We start from the raw sequence: 18,834 nt of genomic DNA on the forward strand, positions 1-18,834 counted from the left end.
AAAGTTTATAACTACAGGAAAGTACAATGAAGAGTATAATTGGCATCCATGTTTTTTTTCCTCTCTCTCTCTTTCCTTCTCTCCCTCCCTCTCTCTCTCTCTCTTCTTTTTCTCCCTCTCTCTTTCTGCCCCCCACTCTCTCCTCTCTAATACTGTGAGCTCCTCAGGGGCAGGAAGAATTTTTTGGTTACCTTCGTGTCCTCTGCTGTGCCCAGCACAGTTATTGGCACATAGGAAGCATTCAGTAAACATTTTATGAATAATTGCATCCACAGGAGATGGAATTAGTTTAAAATGTTCTTGGGATAGAGTACTGAGTCCAGCATCATTTGAACATATGATACCTACCTTGATAAAATAAGAACATAGTTTCTTAGGCAGAGTAAAAGCAAATTCAAATATCTAGTGTGAATCGGGCTGATTGGTTATTGTGGTAATCTTAGCACAAAATGCTGAACCTGACTCAGGTGTTGTTTACCTTCTCAAAGGAAAATTACACAAAACATTGCGACTAATAGATTGTGGGGGATGGGAAAAAGTGGAAGGAATCAAAATGATTTAAGGATTTTGAGCCTGGCATTGAGAAAGCTCTCATGCCACTGATAGGGAGTTTGGAAAAGGTAACTAGTTTAGTTTTGAGGAGGAAAACGCTAAATCTGTTGACTTGTAGGGAGTGGCAAGACAACCGAGAGGGAATGCCAGGAGGCAGTCAGAAGAGTGGGACTGAGAGAGGTCTCCTGACATCTACCCTACTTAGTTGTTGATCCCCAAAACCTTTGATCTGTAGTCCTGTCTGCTCACCAACTTTGAGAGTTCAGAATAAATTGTTTTGCAATGCACACAAGTCCATCTTAGCCTTAATCTCTATAGTGTTGTCTAAATTTGAAAGTCTTCTGTTTTACTTTTCCGTGAGGTATCAGGCTCTCTGCTGCACTAGAGCCCTGCCCTGAATTTCAGATGGTTTGTCAGCAGCATAGTGTCCTGATCTACCCTTCCTTGTTCCACGAGCCTGTACGCTGGGCACCCGTACTTTTGCCATATCCCCTTCCTTACCACTGTAATAGAACATTTTGTTTTTCTGGTCAGAAACATATTACTTCCTTAGCCTGTCATTCAAGGCACCGGATGGCCTCAGCCTATTTTCTGGGATGATTCTGTCATCTATTCCATGTGTACTGTATAATCTAGGTACTTGCTATTTTCTGCACTCACTAGTTGGTTTCTAACCTTACTTTTTACTCTTATTTTCCCTGTTACCTGGAAGGGTACCTCTGCCATCTCCCATTGTAGAAGCCTTGCCTTTTTTTAAGTACCATCATAAGTGTAATTTGTTCATGAAACTTTTCATGATTCCTCAATTTCATGTGATTTTTTTTTTTCTTCTTTGATTATCCATGGGCGTTTGTATCTCTATTCCGGCACTAAGCCTGTTCTTTGAAGTTTTGAATTATTTTTGAATTTAAAAAATATCCCTTTTCCTGATATCTCCACCCAACACACACACACACACACACACACACACACACCACCCCTCCCCTCCACACACACTTTTTTTAACTTAATATAGTTACATGATATATGACTTACCAGTTTGTACGTATTCAATAAATATTAGTTGAGTGGAATTCATATGATAATTGACACCTTGAAGATGGAGAACTGTTAAGATATGAAAATTCGTAATGGAAGATAGCAGATTAAGCATAGCCCTTTGGAGAATTCCCCATTTTGAGAGAAAAGAACACGGGGAACAGAGATGAGGAAGCCCAGACAGGGTGACTTGCTTTGGTTATTCAGGGAGTTGTGGGAGGCCCTCCCTAGAACCCAGGTCAACTGCGGCTTAGCTAGAGAACAACTCAATTTCATGGAAATCAGCTATTATTAATCCTTTACAGAGTGAGACATTTCTGCTCCTATTTTATAGTTGTACTGGCAAGTGGGTGCCAGAGGAAAAGGGTATTCCCTGGCTAACTGGACTGCAACCTCATACCCCTTTACGTCCTCTGAATGATCAGTTATGTTGCAAGGTTCTTAACAAAGGACCCTTGATTCAGATCCTGAAGCGCTAGGGTATTAATGCTGCAGCACTTTCTTTGCATACTAGTTCAGTTAAATTTTTCTCAAAGCTGGTTCCTATTTCTGGCAGTAACTCTTCAGTTCTGGAAGTTTAGTTCCAGCCAAAATAAACTATTGTCTCAGGTCTGTATTTTTCCTGAAGCACCATGGCATTTTTATGGAATGTGGAGACAGTTTTATGTATCACTTTAATGGTAACAATAAAGGACCCAGATCCCCTTCTCTGGCCTGCTATCCTTCCCTCTCTAGTCCAGCAGTAATTATACAGACTCCAAAAAGAGGGCCATCTTAAACCTTCCAAACGAAATCTGTCATTTATTTACTGTGTGATGAGATATTCACTTTCCTGGTTTTATTTTTTTCCTCATCCACAGCAGCATCAACTTTTGTTTTATGTGTAGTTGGTTACATTTTTAAAGAGAAAAAAGAAGTCCCCTACTACATGATTGTATGGTTCAAAATTGTCTTGTTATTCAATTAACTAATGCTATTTAAGTCAACTTTTAAAGTAGCTGTGCTTTATCTGTAAACATGTATTATTCATGCTGCTAATGACAATTTGGAGAAGAAAATATTACATTAAATCTTGAAGACTTTTTAAATATGAAAGAGACAAAGCTGGCCTATTCTTGATATTTCTTCCAATATGTATTAACTTAATTAGAAAACACATGTCATAAGGATGAATTTGAATACTTTGGGAATATCTCTAGCATGATAGGTTATTCAGCATTTTGAAGACCAGATTTTCCCACTTTAATGAGTGGATAAAGGAAATCCTTCTGAGATTATTATGTTTCCATTATTTGAGTTTGTCTTGTGAACCCTCCAAAACATGGTTTGTAAATTGAGGCATTTAAAAATAAAAAGAGTTCTGAAGTCAAGTCTTTGTAAGAAGATGAGCTAATGCATACATGCTAATCCTAGAAAAAGTGATCGTTCTTTTCAAAGTTAATTAAATTTTAAAAGTCTTATTGTTTTGTTAATGGTCATCTTTTAAAATGAGAAATTATGTTCTACCAATTTCAGGAAAATTGCAATAATAAACATTCCAGGATTCGTAGTTGTTATTGGCTATTAAAAGCAATTATAAAGATTAAATCTTGTAGCGCTGCCACTAGAATGTAATAACTGTTCACAGCAGCTTTAGTTTCATGTTCCATAAAATTGAGCTTCCTTTCTTTACATTTTAGAACCTAGATCATGATCCTTGAGATTTTGTTATGTTAATGCATACAATTGCTAAGGAAAGGAAATAGTGTAATATGAGACGACAAAGAAATTGAACCATCAAAGTAGACTTTTGCATAATAAGCAGAATCTTGGTGCTTGTTGAACTTAGCTATAGAATTTACTAAAACATATCTTTGAGCCATATGTCTGAAAATGTCTTACCATTTTAATGTGGAAAGCACAGATACCTCGCCGAGATACTGTTATGATGAGTTCATGAGGCAAACCTGGATTATTGGTAAAAATGAGCAATGAAAATATTCTTCCAACATTCATTTTACGTATATTCAAGTATCACAGGTTTGTGCGAATTGCATGATGATTTATTTTTCTCAACAGAAACCTTAATTCATATTTTTAGAGCATAATCATTATCAGAAAAGACCTTACTTAAGCTAATAAAAACTTTCTTCCTATAGAACTATTGGAATACCTAAAATAAGAACTTTTTCTACTACTTGTCTTATTTATGAACGTTAGATAAATTTTAACTTTACCTATGGGTTGTTTAACATAATAAATATAATTGTTATATTTTTTTCTTGGTGTGTATACCATTCTCTATAACACGGAGAATGTGTGGATAATACTGTATATAAATTGCATTTAGTGTGGCAAATATATTTTGAAATATACACATCACATTCAATATAGTTCCTTGAGGATAATGAGCTATCATTAAAGAGAAAACCCTTGTTAAAATCAATTATTATCTTAGAGAGGAAGAATTAATACAGATTCACTAAAGCATTACCAAACCACTAATCTGGATATTAATTTTATGTCAGTGTGATTTATTTAAGTGTAAAATGCTGGAGCTCTTCTCAAATTCATGATTAAATATAATTATGAATTATGGAGCTTTCTCTTTTCATTATAAAAAACTTCTTATGTTCCACGGAGTACTTTCTTTTAACAAGTCATTGCTTTATAGCTAACTAAATGCATGAAGAGCTCTGTTTGTAATATAATGAGCAATTAAATTATAATCACTTGAGTACAGTATTTCCAATAGCCTAGATCTTTAATACCATGGATTTTACTGAGTTTGGCATACTTCAAACTCAAGTTCAAAACTTTTCTATGTTGCAAAGATATTCTCTTCTTCACTTGAGAAATAGTATATTCCAGAGTTGAAGGAAGGAAATGTGTAGGTATTTGAAGGAGACAATAATAGAAAACTAGTATCACTTTATTTGATGTCTGGGGAGAAAAAAATACAATTACATTGTAAAAATATATTTTCAAAGTGCTATAGAAACTTTCTCCCAGGTAAAATGTTCTATTTATTTATGGGGATGTTTATAAAGTACTTTCATGTATATTATCTCATTTGTTCACTTAAGGAACCTGAGGCTGGCAGTAAACTGAGAACAAAAGGATTACAACTATTAAATAAATGAACAGGGTTTCACACCACTGAGGTTTTTACAAGTGTGTTGCCATTTTCATTTCCATAGCTATTGCCAGAAAACTTGGTGTTTTAGTGTAGATTAATTGACATTTCTTGTGTGGCTACTAACATGGAGCTTAATTATAAACACATTCTTTTTAATTTCCAATATTTCATAGTAAGTGCTCATTATGGAAGATTCCCTTTGATGTTGTAATTAAATATAAGCTTAAAAATAGGAAAATTTTCCCTTAGTACTGCCACAAGTACATACCCATAAGCACACACACTTAAACGTGTGTGAAACAAAATGCACATGACACAAAAATGACACACTCATACACATTTCTCAGAATGCTACAAGGCTTATATACGTAGTAGTTTTCCTTTTGTTTACTATTTGTAAGCCAACTCTTTCCAGAGAGTAGGTACTTTGTATAGTTTACTTACATTGTCTGGTACTTAAAGTAGCATGATAACCAAGAGAGCATCTAAGAAATACTTTTATCTTTGTTGACAGTCCTGATAAATCAGGTACTCTGTTGTCTTCCATCTTTTTCTTTGTTTCAATTTGCTAGTTCCTTAAGTAATTTCAACGTGGAAACATCTTCAAGAGAAAATAACACCAGTATCCATCTTAAGAGAAAAATATTATTACAAAGGTGGGAAATTTAGAGGTTTTTTTCACTCTTATGCGACCGTGTCTGTGCTTTTAGTTTCCAGTACTTGGATATTGAAGGGTGGTCTTTTTCTTCTTGACATATTTTATTCTATGCTTTAGGTTTGCACAGCTATTATTTCATTTAAACAACGAAACACTCAGATGCAGTGATCATTGCTGGATACCCCAATAATCTAAGACTAGCAACAGCTCCCTGTGTGTTGAACAGAATTAAAAAGAAATATTTTTCACTTACTTATAGCAACTTCTAACCTTTTCTTTGTTCACAGTGACATGAGCATAGCCTCTGTGATTACCCATTTTGATGAATTGATTGTCAGATCAACACAGCAGGAAGGGTTTTTAATGAATCATAGGTAAATGTCATCAGTTCTATAGATAAACTTTAGAATACTGCTCTGAATACTATTGTCTAATCATTGAGATCATTCCCAGGTTAGCTAATCATACCCTCTTAGCCTAATCTATCTTTCTTTTCTAGAAGGTTCTAACTATAGATTGTTATCCATGACGTTATGATAGTTTCTGAATCCCAGTATTCAGCTTTGTGAAATAGTAAGGTGTTACAACAGTGTGCTAGGGCCAGTTAGTAGTGGTTCTAGAGGGGCAATTGTTAAATTTTCAGGAAGTTTGAGAGCTAGTTGCCGTCACATTAACTTACGGGCTTGAAATTCACTATGGTGAGAGTATTTACAACATGAAAATACAAACCAGAGCATTTCCTCCCACCTTCCAGCACACAACTGGATACAATTCATTTGTAGTCATTCAAAAAGAGGATTCAAATATTGCATGTGATTGAAAATGTAAAAATCTAGAAGTGCTTTATATATGTACCAAAATTTGCCTGAATTTGACTAAATGCCTGTGTGACCAATGATGAGTAAATAAAACAAAATATTTTAAATATTCAGAGTATAAATATATATGTACTCACACACATACAAACATATATACACTTTTTATTTTGGCTTACTTTGAAAATAAAAGACAATGACATTTAATTACACTGAGGAAAAATGTATGCTTTAATTTTGGCTACACTTTTTAGTAGCAAAGCTGTAAAAAGAAAGTATGAAAGAAATAAAATCATACAGCCTTGCAACACCCATTTATTTTTTAAAAGGATATATAATTAAACCTTGCTGATTGGCCAAAGAAATTATGAGCACAGCTGGGTCTTTTAACATGTGTGTTGGTAGAAAGAGCTAGAAAATATAATCACCTCCTTTTGAAATCAATATCATTTTTTAAAAAACAAATCAACATGTATTTAACTAAATGCTAGGTGAGAAATGACAACTAAGCAATTCAAATAAAATTAAAAGACTAATAAATGTGATTTAGTAAAAATTTCAGTTAGTTAAATCTTACTCATGATACGTTTTAAGTTTAATAATATTATTAATAATAGGTGTATATTATTGGATTCATAATACATCTCAGATATACACACTGTAAATTTGCTCATTTTCCTCTGTACAGCAATCATGTGTAGTAGATTCTGTACATGGGGAATCTGAATTTCAAAAGACTTAAGACCACACAGGTTTTAAGTAGCTACAGTGGACTTCTAACTCAGGTTGGCTGGCTTCAAAGCTCCTGATACTTTCTCTAAGTCATTCTTCCTTCTAAATACATAAAAGTTGTAAATAATATGTAAAGCTATAAAATGTATATAGCTTTAATTGTAACCACAATTCTGTTTAATCAAGGCAAAACTTTTAAAAATGTATACTATTCAGATTTTTTTCCACCTATTGAAAATTATTGCAAGAGAGCAGAGGATACACTTGGCGTGTGTGTGTGTGTGTGTGTTGGAAAGTTACATTTTAGAAATAAATTTTGTACTCCTTTTGTACAACACAGGTGTTGATCCACAGGTGTTAAGTAAAACATAATGTTGATACTTCAAGCCCCTTTCCCTCCACAGTATAGTGGAACACTGAATGCTCTTCAATACCTAACCTTCATTTCAAAAGCTACAGGGTGTGATCTGTGACATGTGAAAAAATTATTAAACTGTGAGTTTTGACGTAATGCCTTAATTTGATGTAAAATTACAAGCCATGAATTGTCAGGAGGACCTAGATGAAAGCTTTACTTTGTCATAGACTTAACTCTGTACCATTTATATGTTATCTTGGTAGAGATTCAAAAGAAGTGTAGAAGATTTTTCAAATCTAATATAAAAGTAATTATGATCATTTTTATTTTTCACACTTCAGTGAAGAGTGAATTTCCTAGTGAAATTCTTACAGTGCTACATTCAAGTTAGTCTCAAAAATATTGTGAAGGCATAGATAATAATTGCATTTAAGTTCTTAAGTTTCTATGTAAGTGTAATTGCATTTAAGACTTCCAAAAAGTATTTTAGAAGCTCCCTATATAGTTAGCAATTCTTAAGACTTTGCAGAATATTTTATGCCGTATGTGGGATTAAAGGAAGGCTTCATGGTTAGCGTGTTATATATGCAAATATACACATGTATCTTTCTAAAATTGCTCCCGCCCCCATGAAATGGACTAAGAATGATATTACCCAAGTATTTCCCATAAAGTGCTCTTAACAAAAACACAGGTTATGCATCCCAAAACATCAAATTTTGACAATCAAACATCAAACTGTCAAGATAGTATACCCAAAGTGATTATTTATAATTATTTGTGGATTTCTCTTAAGTGGCTTCTATCCCCAACTTGATTGTAAGCTACCTTAAGATAGGTACTATGTCATATTGATCCATTTCCTAGCACTTTACACAATAAACTATTCATGTTTGTGTCTAACACACAACACTCTCAACATAAAGTATTAGGCTATGGATGCCTGATTCAAAGACGGATTATAGCATAAACTAGTAGGCAAATGCCACTTTATTATTGAGCCTCAGAGTTCAACAAGATTGTCAGATCCCAACACTCCTTTCTCCACCAACAGGCAGATCCCAGACTTGACCATCGTTCCTACCTTCTTTTGTCCAAGAAGTGTAACTCTAGAATCAGTCTTTCTGATCTCAACCTCTTCCTTCATCTCTCAGAATAATATATATATACTAAATGGAGGCCTATCTTTTCCTCTTATTCATTGCAACCATTCTGGCTTCACTGGTCTCTGTCATCAACCACCTTTGCTTCCATATTCTTTATCGCATAGCCCAGTAGTTCTTAACATTTTACCGTCAAAAATTCTTTTAAATTATCATTTCATCTCTTCAGTCAGATCTTATGTTTCAGATTTTTTTCTAAGTAAATTTCACTGCAGTTTTTCCCAACTCAAAATATATATAAGTAGTAAGTAGTAGTAATAATTATGAGGAGAAAGAGGATGGTATGACTTGTACACTTTGAGAACCATCATCAACACTTTTGTCATTTTAATATTATTATGCTCAAACATATTTACATCAGACTTTTTTATTTTGTAAAATTATTAAATCACAAGTTGATTTAATCATAGAGCACTGATTTTATTTTTATTGGTTTTTATTTTTTATAAAGCATGTACTACTTAGTGAATGTAAACAAAATTCTATTTGTGGAGAGTATCTAAGTAATGTTCCATGAATGTAAGTCATAAATTCTTAGACTTCTCCCAATTGCAAAAATCCCTTTACAGAAACAATCACAAATTGACTTAATGCAGATTGGTCACCCTGAGGCTGTTTTCCTTCTTGCCAGTACAGCTGCAACAGAGAAATGGATCACAAAGCATTGAATTCTACCAGCAGCAGTCAAAAGGAAACCAACTGCTGCTTGGTGCATAGGCCAGAATCCCGAGTTGGCTGGGATTTTCCAATTATTTTTATTGTATTACTTTTATCTATTAATTATCTTTATAACTTATTCTTATTACTGTGAAATTAAAGAAAAATCAATTTATAAGTCATTTGCTATTAATCTTCCCATATAGTTATTTCTGAGGTTAAAAAATACCTATGTGATTAACTTCTCAAACCCTCTACGTGAAGAAAGTTGTAAGTAGACTATACAATGGGTTCATAATGCTGTTTAGTAAATACTTCTGATTTTATTTTTTTAATCAATTTAAGAATGTTAAACATTTTGTATACTCTAATATCAAGGCAGAATATGACTCTTCTCTACCTAAAACCATATACCTGGCTGCTAGGATTCTTTGCAGGAGAATAAACACATGCAGGTATGCATACACACACACACACACACACACACACACACACATACAAGCACACTATCTGACTCCAGTTTATTGGGTATGCCAGGTTTGGTTAAATTTCATCAAATATCCCAATAAAACTTTCAGAGGAAACAAGAATTCATACATTGATCCCACTGGGCCTTGTAAAATGTCACCTCAACAGTTTCATTGGAAAAATCATAATTAAACCTTCAGCTTCATTTGTAGACTAGCCAAAAATAATACACAGATCCTTTTAGAGATTTGTGCATTTTTCAATGTAAAATAAAGCTCTGCTAGTTACTGTCTAAGTTCTAAACTTCCTAGGTTTTAGGTTGACTTCTGTTTTCAGAACAAAATTTTCATATGCTTAAAAAAAAAAACTTTCTAACTCCTGATTCTATCAAATCTATCATTTTCAATTACTGAGGTCCTTAGGGCCTAGTCCCCCGCCTAATAATGGCTAGAGCTTGCAGTTGATTACTGAGTGCCCACAGTATGCAAGTACTATGCTAAATGATTTACTTATTTTATCTCCTTCACTTTAATTCTATGTTAAATATGCGGAAAAGGAAGGTTAATTGTTGAATATGCAGATAAGTGGCAGAGGCTGTGGCCTTAACATCTGCTCATTTGGCATTTTGGATAATAAAGATTCTGTTTGTGTAGCTTCATAGCCATATTTAGTATCACAATTAAATAGTGATGTTTCTGAAACCCTTGCTCTTGGGAAGATGCCATGCAATAGGTAAGGATATTTGAGGAGTTGGAAAAATGCTTTTATGTCTCTTTCTATAACTGAATGACACTTGAGGCCTATAAACATGACCTGCTAGTATGTGATCTCTGATGAGCACTTTAGTCACTCTGAGTCTCTTTATTTCTTATCTATAAATATAGCAGGTGGAACTAGATGATTTGTAAGAATCTGTTCAAGTTCTAAAATTCATGCATATTAAACCAAGATTTATTAATTAAACCAAGATTTACTAATTAAATGATACATATTTAATAAAATAATGGATTTATTATAGCTCTTACGTGATTTGACGTATTGTAGAAACATAGCATTGACAAAAAAACTTCATGAGCAATTTTAATCTGCAGACAATCTAGTCATTGACTTGGAGGAGGTAAGGCTTGGCTGTGGAATGAAAGTGGTGGTATTTGCACATAAGACATTTACTTCTGAATCAAGTTGGTCATTCCTAGAGAGAGTTGTGTAACTTGGAGTTATTGATGTTTTGTCTCAAATATTATCTGTACTCAGTGGTTCTCAACTGGGAGTAATTTTGCCCTTTGGGGGCACTGAAAACAATTGGAGACATTCTGAGTGTCACAACTGGGGTAGGGTTGCCAGATTTCACCAATATAAATACACAATTCCAAGTTAAATTTGAATTTTCTATCAAAGATCAATATTTTTAATATAAGTATGTCCCATGCAATATTTGGGGTATACTTAAACTAAAATGCTGTTCATTGTTTATCTGGATTTTAAATTAAACTGGCAGTCCTGCGTAGTATCTGACAACACTGAAGTGGAGATGGGAGTTGCTGCAGGCATCTAGTGAGTAGAAGCCAGGGATGCTGCTAAATATCTTACAATGCCCAGGACAGCCATCACCCATTTATCTTGAATATGTTCATATTTCACTGCATATAAATGTAATAAGAATTATCCAGTCCAAAATGTCAATAGTGCTGAGGGTGGGAATTATGAACTATGTGTAATCAGTTCCTTCACTTGGTATAACATTTAATCTCTTGGGTTTTAAATTTTATAATCGTGACACTGCTTTGGCACTTTTCTATCTGAATATGTCTCCATATTCAGATAGAATATGGACCTGTCTCCATCTGCCATCAATTATATGAAAGAGGTGTGCTTTGAAAAGTTAATACAAAGCAATACTGAGTGATGCTTTCTCTTTTTTTAAGCTGAAGGTCATTCAAATTTTTATAACAGAAGAAAGCCCCTTAGGATTGTCACTGAAATCATAACTCATGACCACAGCATGGAAATCAAAGATCCAGAACAGATTCAGAATTAGGTGCTTAGCATTGGGAATATGAACATGAATAAGGCAAATTTCTTAATATTAAATTACCTAAAGTCTAGAATCCAGAGAAGCAAAGCAGACCTGAAGATAAATGAAAAACTCAGTAATTTATAAGAGTTACTGCTATAAAAATATATTAAAGTCACTTGCCAAAAAATATGTATGGTGAAATGCCAAAAAAGGCTGAGAACAATGGCATAAAATGCAAGCCCTCACACTCTTAGAAGACGTAGACTTGTCTTCCAGTATATAAAAGAAAACTATGGAAGCTCTTCTCTTCCATGTCCAAGGGATTTATCAAGCTGTTAGCAGAATTGGTGCTGAATTTTCTAAGGCCTCACTGCAAAAACTATGTGGTGCTGTCTGACGTCAAAAGGGATCTCAGTCCCTTTTGACCTGTTGACAGATGTAAATTAGAAATGTCACAATTCTTCTGGCCACTGCCAAGTGCCGTAGATCCCTGATTTCTGAGAAGTGTTTCTTTCCCTCCTCATTCTCTCAGGGACACTGTAACACCATGTAACCCCATGCCATTTGCTGACATAGAGCTGAATAGAAGGTGAATGAGAAATGGACTGGAGGTTTGCATCCTCTTCATGTCCTTGACTATTGCTTATGTGTGTATTAAAATGTAACTATGAATGCCCGTATTCATCCCCAATTACTGAATAAATGAGAACAATAGTTGACATCAAACATTTATGTTCTAGTAGGGGAAGTAAAGGATCCATACAGTGGCAGAATGTGGTAAGCATTGTAAAAAGGAAACACGACCATTTCATGGGATCCCAGAGGAGAGGTGCACTTTTAAACTAATATGATCAGGGAAAATATAATGGAATGCTGTATGTCAAAAGCTCTTCACTAGGGGTTCCTGGTCCCATTGGAGGTGGAAATGGTGATCCTTGTGAAAGCCTTTGCTATCAGGCACAATCCAAGCAGGTACATGTGCCTTGTTCTGTTGCATCCCCTTGTCCTGGGATATAGCTAGAGGCACAAAGTCAATTCTAGGCTTCTGTAATGAGTTTCTGAGCCTAGAAGTGTGTAGCAAGATTGGAGACGTTTACATTTACCCTGAAGACATGTGTTGATTTTGTTTTGTGTTAAATACTTTGAATTTGGTAGTGAGAACTAAATCTATGCTAAATTTGACTCAAGTTGCACTATATTTCCATTTTGTGTGTCTTTGGCTTCTTTTTCAATTTTTAGCAAAAATACTGTTTTTATTAAATATATTTGAATTGTACATCAATCATGATATTAATTTCATCAAAATTTCTTAGTTCTTTGACATTTCACTTTGTATTTATGTCACAAAGGAAGAACAATTAAGTTGGCCTCTTACTATCAGAAAGAACTACATAGTAAATAAATAATAAAAAAGGCAAGGTAATGAATTAAAAAAAAATCAACTGTTCACGTCTCATTATTTAAAAACAAAGGGACTCCATCAAGAAGAAGCTGTAAGGTAAAACTATAGTCATATATTGATGGGCACAAAATGTACAGAATTGAAATGAGTTATTGCTTAGGTACCTATTTTATTTTGATCATTTTTATTACATATATTTTTATTGAGGAAAACTGACATACAATACTATAGCATTTTCAGGTGTAAAACATAGTGATTCAGCATTTGTATATGTTGTGGAATGATCACCGTAATAAGTCTAGTTACCATCTGTAACCATACAACATTAATACAATATTATTGACTCTATTCCCCATGCTATACTTTACATTCCCATGATTTATTTATTTTATAACCAGAAGTTTGTACTTCTTGATCTCCTTCACCCATTTCATGGCCCCCCAGGCCCCCAACTTCCCTCTGCAAACACCAGTCTGTTCTCTGTGTCTGTGAGCCTGGGTGTTATTTTGTTTTGTTTGTTTTGTTTTGTTTTGCTTTTTAGATTCCACATATAAGTGAAATCATGTAGTATTTGTCTTTCTCTGACTTATTTCACTTAGCATAATACCCTCAAGGCCCATCCATTTTGTCACAAATGGTAAGACATCATTCTTTTTTACGGCTGAGTAGCATTCCATTGTATATGTATACCACAATTTCTTTATCCATTCATCCATCCATGAACATTTACGCTATTTCCATATCTTGACTACTGCAAATAATGCTGCAGTGAAGATGTGTATATCTTTTTGAATTAGTTTTTTAAAAAATTTTCTTTGGAGAGATACTCAGTGGTGGAATTGTTGGATCATATGGTAGATCTATTTTTAAGTTTTGGGAGAACCTCCATACTGTTTTTCCATAGTGGCTGTACCAACTTACATTCCCATCAAACAGTGCATGAAGGTTCCCATTTCTTCACATCCTCACCAACACTGTTATTTGTTGTCTTTTTGTTAATAGCCATTCTGACAGATGTGAGATTATATCTCATTGTGGTTTTGATTTGCATTTCCCTAATGATTAGTGATGTTGAGCATCTTTTCAATTGACTTTTTTTGTTATTGAGTTGTATGAGTTCTTTATATATTTTAGACATTAACCCCTAATTGGAAATATGACTTTCAAATATCTTCTCCCATTTACTAGGTTGCCTTTTCATTTTTTTGATGGCTTACATCACTGTATAGAAGCTTTTTAGTTGGATGTAGTCCCATTTGTTTATTTTTGCTTTTTTTCCTTTGACTTTGGAGTCATATAAAAAAGAAATTGCTAAGACCAATGTCAGGGGGCTTAATGCTTATGTTTTCTTCTAGGAATTTTATGGATTCAGGTTTTACATTCAAGTGTTTAATCCGTTTTGCATTAATTTTTGTGTACGGTGTAAGATAGTGGTTCAGTTTCTTACTTTTGCATATAGCTGTCCAGATTTCCCAACACCATTTATTGAAGAAGCTGTCCTTTCTCCATTGTATATTCTTACCTCCTTTGTTGTAAATTAGTTAACCATATATGGTGGGTTTATTTCTGGGCTCTCTCTTCTGTTCCAGTGATCTCTATGTCTGTTTTTTATGCTAATACCATATTGTTTTGGTTACTATAGCTTTGTAATATAGTTTAAAATCAAGGAGGGTGATATTTTCAGCTTTGTTCTTCTTTCTCAAGATTGTTTTTGGCTATTTGGGGTCTTTTGTTGTTCCATACAAATTTTAGAATTATTTGTTCTAGTTCTGTTAAAAATGCATTGGAATTTTTATAGGAATTACATTGAATCTGTAAATTGCTTAGGATAGTATGGACATTTTAACAGTATTAAAATATGAACATACTGATTACTAGTAAGAAGATTGAATCATTAATCAAAAACCTCCCAACAAACAAAATCCAGGACCAGATGTTTCACTGGTGAATTCTACCAAATGTTCAAAGAAGAGTTAATACCTATCCTTCTCAAAGTCTTTCAAAAAATTGAGGAAGAGGGAACACTTCCAAACTTATTTTATGAGGTCAGCATTACCCTGATACCAAAACCAAACAAGAACAACATACACACATAAAATTACAGGCCAATATTGCTGATGAACATAGATACAAAAATTCCCAACAAAATATTAGCAAACCAAATCTAACAATGCATTAAGTATTAGCAAACCAAATCTAACAATACCAAATCTAACAATACATTAATGTATTAACAATACATTAATATGATCAAGTGGAATTTTTCAAGGATGGTTTAACATTTGCACATCAATCAACGTGATAGGCCACATTGTCAAAATGAAAGATAAAAATCATATGATCATCTCAATAGATGCAAAAAAAGCATTTGACAAAATTCAACTTCCATTTATGGTTAAAAAATAATCTCTCAACAAAGTGGTATAAAGGAAATGCATCTCAACATAATAAAGGACATGTATAACAAAGCTGCAGCTAATATCATACTCAATGGTAAAAGGCTGAAAGCTTTTCCTCTAAGATCAGGAACAAGACAGGGATGTCCATTATTGCCACTTTTATTCAACATAGTATTGGAAGTCTAAGGTACAGCAATTAGGAAGGAGAAAGCAGTAAAAGACATAAATTGGAATGAAAGAAGTAAAAATAGTCACTATTTGCAGATGACATAATACTATATATAGAAAACCCTAAATATACCACCAAAAAAACTGTTAGAACTAATAAATGAATTCAGTAAAGTTGCAGGACACAAAATTAATATACAAAAATATGCTACATTTCTATATACTAGAAATGAACTATCAGAAAGATAACTCAAGAAAACAATCTCATTTACAATCACATCAAAAAGAAGAAAATATCAATACCTAGGAGTAAATTTAACCAAAGAGGTGAAAGACCTATACATTAAAAACTATAATACATTGATGAAAGAAAGTGAAGAAGACACAAAAAATGGAAAGATATCCTGTACTCCTGGATTGGAAGAATTAATATTGTTAAAATGCCTGTATCTACTTTAAATTGGCTAAAATTCTTATAACTGCTATCATCTTAAAATTATAGAGGAGGGAGGAAGCAAAGAGAAGGACTTTGTTATAATATTTGCCAGTTCATCCTAGGAATGCAATGCAATGCCGAGGTAAGATTATTACCTACTGTGGGGAAACATCTACATATAAGGTGTGGGTGACTTTAAGAGACCCAAATATTTTATTTTTATGTAAATTCTGAGGTATTTATTTTCAAATTATTTATATCCAGATTCATACCAAGTTATTAAATTGGTACTAATTTAAGAACAATCTTGTGCTATTATTTCTCTCTCTCTCGCTCTCATTCTAAAATGTGACCTAAAAATACATAGATTTTATAAAGTATCTCAAGTCTTCATACTCTTTCCCTCTATGTAATTACATCATGTGGTATGATTCTGTAATGTTACCAATTATAATATTTGCTTATGTAGGTAGCTACTGCTAAATACTGACACAGTCATGTACACTGAATTTTGATTTTCTCACTTTAAGAATTAGTTGTATAAAATTATGCCCAAGTGTATTGGGAAAAAGTCAAATCTGTAAACTAAAATTTACTCTGACGTAATAGTAACTATTCTATTACATAAAAGTTTTGGCTATACACAGTTAATCTTTCAATATCTCCCACCAAGTAAGAACCTAAATGCCTTTAACAGAAATAAATAGGGTATCTTTTATAAATTATTTGTTCAAAACATACAATTGGCAACACAAATGTAATAAAAATAAATATATCTTCAGTTTCACTAATGTGAGATTTATCTGACTTATTTCATTCCTGAAAGCATACTAGACAATCCCATGAGTAATCAAGGCGGCAATGAAGAGGGAGGCTGGATGGTAAACGAGTACATCCACCAATTGATAATCACTGGTCCAGCCCAAAGAATGACTTTTGCATGTTGAATACAACTGTTACTATTACTAAACTGTTACTAAAAATGGAAATGTCTGGTTTTTTTTTTTTGTCTTTGAAATTTGGGTTTGCTTTATAAGAGAAACTGTTATAGTGGCTCTACATTTTTCACATCAATGGTATAAGAAACAGTGGATATTTTCAATGCTAATTTCTATTGTAGATTTAGCATAGTAGTTTTCAATCCTTTTTTTCCCTTACATACCTCAGTGTATAATAGCCACGTTCATTAGTAATACTAGCTCACTATGATTGTGGTTCTCAAATATGGAGAGTGGATCACCTAGAGGATTTAAGAACCCCTGGGTAAGATTGTTTACTCTGAAAAAAAAAAAAATCTGGAAAGGCTGAAATGCCCACTCATTAAGAAGCTGGAGTAGCAAGTTGGATAAGTTTCCCATAAGGAAGGCAATTTCCCGTTTAAATGTGAAAATTACTAGCATCAATAGGATTATTCTATAAATTACTCTACATCTATCCACAATCTCTATGCCTATATAAATATAATTATTAGCTTCCTATATCTACTATTTGCGGAGCTTTGTTAATAATAACAGAATATCTCTCATTTTGAATAGCTTACAAAACATTAATACAAGAAGTTGCAAAGCACTAGAATAGACTGTGGCTTAGTATTCATTTTTTTCTTCAGAATATGAAATAAGTATTCATTTTAGTCTAAGCTATGGAGACCTTCCTTTACATTTTGATATTTTACAGACATTGGTAAATTATGTTCTTTATTTAAACAAGTTAATAAGTTTACTCAGGGTAGCCAAAAATATACTCAATCATACTTTATTATTTCTCTTTTGCTAAAAGGTATTCTGTGCCACTAGTGAACAGACCAAGCCCTCACATTACTTGTCGTCAGTAAAACATTATTATCTTTTGGCATCCTCTTGCACTAGGGGAAATAAAAAGTCACATGTGGAGAAGTTCTAAATGCTAGACAGAAACGATCCTTGGAGGGCAATTTTTATCCTCCACGGAAGTATTGCAGACTTCTTCCATTAGCATAGTCCCAGGGAGCAAAAGGTTAGGGAACTGGGACTGCCAACTATACCTGAACACATAAGTCAACATTTCCTCCAAGCGGTGAGGGAGTGTGAGAGGGCACCCACATGTGCATTAAAGTATCTGAGACGAGAAACAACAATTGTACTATTTTACATGGCAATGTACTGTACAGATGGTGACATTTTGTTTGCGGTTGTAGGCAAGAAAGGAAGGCAGTTTCCAGACTCCCCCCTCAACACCTACCATTTGGCATAGGATATGGGAGGTTGAAGAAAACGGAGGGAGTTTTGCCTCAGTTGAAACAGCTGGGAAACAGATGGAAGCTAACGTGCAATTTGCCAAAAGCCTCGTCCAAGGCTCTCAACCGTTTTCCACCACAGAAAAGCTAGTCAGGTGATAGTAGTAGAAGCTTCAGGGTCAGCAAACGATGGACTTTGCAAAATACAGGGGAAAAAAGTCAAAAAATGTTTAAAATCCAAGATTATAGAAAATATAAGTCCAGAAATGCAATCCCAAGGAACATGTTTTTCACAGGAAAGAAAAAGTGGGAGCATCATGGGTGGAAACCACAACAGAATCACAGATCCAAGGATAAAAGTGTCCACATAACTAATTGACATTGGTGCTACCTCAGCTACATTGACATTCTCCTTTAGGTAATGAAATCAAGAAGCACATACCCACTCTTTGTCATGTTAATTATAATATAAGTATTCCATTTGTGCTTATTGTAAGTGTAAGTGTGCACAATTCACATCATTTTAGTCACTGGATTTCACTTTGTGAGCTACTTTGGTTTGGAATTCAGGCACTTGGTAAGTTGCTTTTGGATATAAATGTTGAATTATAGCCAGACTTTTGTTCAAGTTCAGTCAC

General features: G+C 33.8%; 1 protein-coding gene across 1 annotated transcript in view; it reads left to right on the top strand.

Annotated features, from left to right (window-relative positions):
- The window catches only part of MEOX2 (mesenchyme homeobox 2), a 64,985-nt gene that overhangs the window by 27,966 nt on the left and 18,185 nt on the right, over nt 1-18,834 (top strand). The gene's annotated exons all lie outside the window — the stretch shown is intronic.

Source organism: Balaenoptera borealis (genome assembly GCF_965194805.1).
Source record: "Balaenoptera borealis genome assembly, chromosome: 7".
Classification (NCBI taxonomy): domain Eukaryota; kingdom Metazoa; phylum Chordata; class Mammalia; order Artiodactyla; family Balaenopteridae; genus Balaenoptera; species Balaenoptera borealis.